The sequence below is a fragment of the Rhinopithecus roxellana genome, chromosome 1, assembly GCF_007565055.1.
Source record: "Rhinopithecus roxellana isolate Shanxi Qingling chromosome 1, ASM756505v1, whole genome shotgun sequence".
NCBI lineage: Eukaryota > Metazoa > Chordata > Mammalia > Primates > Cercopithecidae > Rhinopithecus > Rhinopithecus roxellana.
Genome location: NC_044549.1, coordinates 180576721 through 180582720, shown reverse-complemented (window position 1 = coordinate 180582720; position 6000 = coordinate 180576721). Strand labels below are relative to the sequence as shown.

Genomic DNA, 6000 nt, shown 5'->3' with positions numbered 1-6000 from the left:
AAGTTTTTAAGAAACCTCCATGTTATCTTCCGTAATAATTACACATTCTCACCAACAGTACACAAGAGTTTCAATTTCTTCACATCCTCAACAACCCTTGTTATTTTGTTCTTTTGATAGTGGTTATCATAACAGGTGTGAGGCAATGTCTCATTGTGGTTTTGATTTGCATTTACTTATAATTAGGGATGTTGAGCATCTTTTCATAGGACATAGGCATTTATAAGAACAAATATTTTGTGCAAACTAATATGGGGAAAAATTAAGATAGTAAAGTTGAGGGTGAATCTTGTGGCCGTGGTAAGAACATATTTTCTTTTTAATGTAGGATTGTATTTGAAACCTCTCACACAGTTTAATCATTTTGTTCTGCCATTATTTGGCCATCCTTGTACTTTCTGACTTGGTCCTCCATGAGAAAGTCGTGTTTGAATTTGTGAGCCATTAATTGTCAGGATTGGAAAAAATTTAGTAGATCTTCTAATTGCAACATCTGCATTTTACAGTTGAGTAAACTTTGGATTAAAAAGTGAAAAATATTCAATTGAGGAGCAATATCTTGATATAAGGGGAAAACCCTTCTAATTACTGAAAATTTTATTTTTTTCCTGGCTTCATTGAGGTAAAATTGGCTAATAAAATTGTATATATTTAAGATATACAATGTTATAATTTTATATACATATACATTGTGCAATGATTATTACAATCAAGTTAGTTAACACTTCCATTATCTTACATAGTTACCATTTTTAAAAATTGTGAGAACCTTTAAGATTTACTTTCTAGGCAAATTTCAAGTATATAATACAGCATTTATTATTACCTATAGACACAATGCTGTACATTAGATCCAAAGAACTTATGCTATAATGGAAAGTTTTTAACCATTTGACCAATATCACCCTATTTCTCCCACCACTAAGCACCCAGCAACCACCATCCTACTCCACATCTATAAGTTCAACTGTTTTTTAGATTCCTCACATAAGTGAGATAATATAGTATTTCACTTTCTCCGTCCAACTTTTTCACTTAGCATGATGCACTCAAGTTGCATCCATGTTATCACAAATGGCAAGATTTCCTTCTTTTTAATAGCTGAATAATATTCCATTGTGTTTATGTGTGTGTATATAAATATGTGTATATATAAGTATATACATATATGTATATATAAGTATATGTGTGTATATGTATGTATATAAGTATATATGTATATGTATATATATTATACACACACACACACACACATACTTTCTTTATCCATTCATCTGTTGCTGAACACTTAGGTTGTTTCCATATCTTTGCTATTGTGAATAATACTTCAATAAACATGAGGGTGCAGATATCTCTTTGAGATACTGATTTCATTTCCTGTGGATATGAAACCTGAGGTTTTCTTCATGTCCTCGCTAACACTTGTTATTTCTTGTCTTTTTGCTAATAGTCACCCTAACAGGTGTGAAGTGATATTTCATTTGATTTGCATTTCTATGATTATTGATGATGTTGAGAACTTTTTTTATGTAATTGATGACTGTTTGTATGCCGTCTTTGAGAAAATGTCTATTTATGTCCTTTGCCCACTTTTTAATTGAACTATTTGTTTTTTTTTCTATTGAATTGTAGGAGTTCTTACATATTTTGGATATTAACCCCTTGTCAGATACGTGGTTTGGAAATATTTTATCCCATTCTGTAAGTTGCCTTTTCATTTTTTAATTGTCTCTTTTGCTATGCAGAAGCTTTGAAAAACTTAAATTCTAGTTTCCATTATTAAATAGTTTTATGGAATCTAGAAATATTAGGAGGTTTCAGTTTCTAAAACTCTGTGGTTGAACATATTTTGAATAATTGCCACAATTTTTCTGAGATCTCTGCAAGATGTTTTGTTTTGTAATTCCCTCCTTTTTTGTGGCTCTGATGAAAATCTTTGAGTGCTAGGCTTTGGAATCAGACCAGATTGTTTGACTTATGTACCTTATAATGAAAACAAACATTAACTTTTACTTTTGCTTATGTTTTGAGAGCACTGAGAGCAAATTCATAGATGTGGCCTCACGATGGCAGAGGGTTAGGAATATAAGAGCAGATCAGTTCGGCTCCTGTCTTGCGGCAGGTGCTGTTCTGGGCCTCATGGGGTTTATACCATCTCAACAAATATGGACAGGATCCTCAAAACTAGTGCAGACCTGACTATTCTTCCCAAGTATTCTGTGTGTATTAGTCAGGGTTCTCTAGAGAAAAAGAACCAAATACGTATGTGTGTGCGCATACACACACACAAATATATATATATATATACACACATACATATATACACACATGTATATGTATATAGGTATATGCTTGCACACACACATACACATGTATACATATAGAAAGACATTTATTACGAGGAATTAGCTCATATGATTATAGTGGCTGAGAAAGCCCAAGATCTCTAGTTAGCAAGCTGGAGACCCAGGATTGCTGATGGTATAGTTTCAGGCTGAAAGTCAGCAGGTTGGAGACTCAAGAAGAGCTGATGTTTCATTTTGAGTCCAGTGGCTGGAAAAGACTGATGCCCCAGCTCAAAGCAGTCAGACCAGAGGAGTCCCTTCTCACTCAGCATTTTTGCTGTATTTGGATCTCAACTTGATTGGAGGAAACCCACCTACATTAGGGAGGGCAATCTGCATCACTAGTCTGCTCATTCAAATGTTAATCTCATCCAGAAACACCTTCACAGACACCCAGAATAACGTTTAACCAAATATCTGAACACCCTGTGGCCCAGTCAGGTTAAAATATTAAATTAATAAGTAACTATGGTTACCGCTGAGGGTTTCCAGGATGACTTTGGGGACATATGGACAAGTTGGCTAGCTGTGTGACCTTGGGCAAGTTATTTAACTTCACTGTGCCTCAGTTTTCTCATTTGTAAGGTAAAGATGATAATATTTCCTCCCTCATTGGATTGTCTTGAGGATTAAATGAATTAGTATTAGTAAAGTGTTGAGAAGCATGCATGGCAAGTTGTAAATGGAACATGTTAAATATGATTTTAACATACTTTAATAGTTGTATCTATTTATTTTGATGTACAGTAAAAAGAAATACAACTAGCATGATTTCAAGGATATTTTTGGTCAGGATGAGGCTAAGTAAAAAAGCAGTAAGTTGACTGCAAGACACATATTAAGTAAATACTACTATAGGACGGTATATGAAAATGATAGAAACTGTGACAATGGAAAAAGTAAGTGATAATGTTTAGAAAATACCCAATTTTCTGAGGAATTTCCTGGAACCGAAGGCTTTCCTGGGATGTAGAACATTTAGTACTAAAACTGGGTAAGTCCCCAGTAAACGAGGATGGTTGGTCAACCTGTACACAACTACAGCCTGATATTTATCCCACAAGCATTTTTTGAACACTTGTATTGTTTCAGGCAGTGGGAGCTTCCAAAGGACCCCCACCTCTAATGGGCTCTAAGTAGAGTGGATCCCAGTCCATATCCTGCCACTGACATGCTTGTGATTTTAAGTAAGGCTCTTTGGCTTCTCTTAATCTGTGTTTCTTAGTGTACAAGAAGAAGTGGATGAAATAATGATCTCTAAAACCCTTCCAGCACTGGAGTTCTTTGATATGAAGCACACAGTACGTCTGCTACTGTTAAAATCTCAACTCCCTGATGGCCAGCATGAGGAAAGAACAATGAGCAAAACATGCATTGTGATTCTTTTCTTAGCATTCAGTTCCAGCCTAAGGCAGGGGAGCCTCTTCTATGCTCCCAACCAACCAAAACTCTGACACAAAATGATCATCCCAAATGTAGGATCCCTTGAAAATGCCTGAATAATGTAAGTGGCCTAGGAAATTGGCAGAAGAAAGACTCAAACATGTAAGATTTACATAAGAAGCACCTGCACAATTTATTAGGGTGAGAGGAGATATTTATGAGGTCAGGAAATACAGGTTGCTGTAATTGTGGTTGTGTTTACAAGTTGAAAATGAATCTTTGGTGGTAGGACCAGGATAAATTATTTACTTGGTTGATTAAGAGACTCTCATCTAGAGTCTTGTTTCTCTTCATCAAATAACCTTTCAAAGTTGACAATGTTCCACATTTCAGGCAAGTTATGTTACACAAGAGTGTAACTCACTGACCATCTGTTTTTGTGTGACTAAAATCATCTTACAGTTGTGGCTTGGAAAAGCTATCTCACACAAATTGTTATTTATACATATTTTTTTCCAGAGTCAATTTAATGCAACAAATATCTGGAGTGCCAGTTATGAGCTCAATTCTGTGAAGTCATGAAGAGGAATAAGAATCTCAGTTGCTAGGAGCCTTGGCTAAGAGAAACTCGACAGGAATCCAGTCATCCACATTATAGTGCTGTTGCCATTTGTGGAGAATCTGATTATTTTTACTTGGAACTGAGGTTTGCCTTCTGTGAGATATGGTGGATAGGAATAAGGCTCTGGGTTCTGGCCAGTCTAAGAAGAGTTTCTTGGCTCCTGAGAACTTAGTTCTCAGGAGTCCTGTCTTTTTTCATAATAAACCTCTTCTAAAGCTTGTAATGCCCAGACTTCCTTCAGACAACATTCTAATTATAGCTCCCCTGAGTCACTGGAGGTTTTTAGAATCAGAATGTTGAGAGACAGAGAGAGAGATAGACTATAAAAGCAAGCTTACCAGTGTGGGGGTATAGCTCAGGGGTAGAGCATTTGACTGCAGATCAAGAGGTCCCTGGTTCAAATCCAGGTGCCCCCTGTGCATTTGTGTTTTTGTTTCAGAAGAACATGGATTGACTTTGACTTCTTATCTTCTATGGCTCATGGCTGATTGAATAATAACTAATGTCCCTTGCTTGCATTCTTAGTACATGCCAGTCTAGGCCCTTTACATTGGTTCTCCTCTATTTCTGACCACAGTTTTACAAGATAGATGCTTGTTTGTATTTCTGTTTTACATGAGGAGGCTGAGAGTTGGAGATACTTAGTAATTCACTCAAGGTCAAAAAGCTATAAAGGGCAGATTCAGGATTTGAACCCAGAGCACACACTCTCCCTGACTTAAGTATACTACACATACTGCTCTCCTAATGTTAAAATCTTTGTGACAAAATCCTACTAGGCAATGTTCCCACAGTCCTGTAATTACCCACAGAGTTTCAGAACCTGCTGGCTACAAGGAAAATCAAGGACTTAGTGACTGTGCCCACTTTGCATTGCCCTGGGGAAAGCGAAGGAATAGAGGTTTATCCACAGAACATTTTAGGGGAGGTGAAAAAGAACTGGTCTGAAGTTTAAGGAACTGCACTTTTTCCTCTTTAAATCTTAAGGATTTCTATTACCTTCCATCCCCTGTTCATTTCCTACAGCCAAGTACCCCCACATTGGGTAACTTCACTCAGGACCCAGGCATGGAGCCAGAAGTCAGGTGTAACTCCCACCCACAATACAGGCAATGCTCTGTTTTTAGATCAGTCTGAACAACATACACTGGGCACCTACTGTGTACCAGAACCATGCAAAGTGTAAACCCAGAGGTGAATAAGACATTAGCTCCTCCCCTCATTCAGGATGTAGGCATATAGAATAAGAAAATAGAGTGTATGAGCTGTACCTCGCTGTGATAGGTGCAGTAACACAGAAGAGGCAGTGATTACATCTGTCCAGAGGAGGGGAGGTGAAAGTAAGCATCTGGAGGAGCTGACAGATGGAGGGTGGAATGGAGGTGGAGTTTTGGAGAAGGGTGGTTGTAATTCCAGGCAGAGGAAACAGCGCAGCAGAGCTGGAGCCAGGTAGATACAGATGGAGGCAGCTGGAGCACAAAATGTGACATGGGGAGTGTCAAAAGATAACACTGAAGCAGAGGAGACAGCTAAAAATCAGAAGAGAAGAACTGCATGCTGTGCTAAGAGACTTGAAGTTTATTGTGAAGGCGTTTAAAGGGCAGTGATCTAGATGGACTTACTTTTCCAACAGGCTGCTCTGGAAGCAGT

General features: G+C 37.5%; 1 non-coding gene across 1 annotated transcript; it reads left to right on the top strand.

The window, feature by feature from the left end:
- Positions 1 to 4694: 4694 nt before the first annotated feature.
- Positions 4695 to 4766, top strand: TRNAC-GCA. The gene has a single exon. It is a non-coding gene; the product is annotated as a tRNA-Cys (tRNA).
- The last annotated feature ends 1234 nt before the right edge of the window (positions 4767 to 6000 follow it).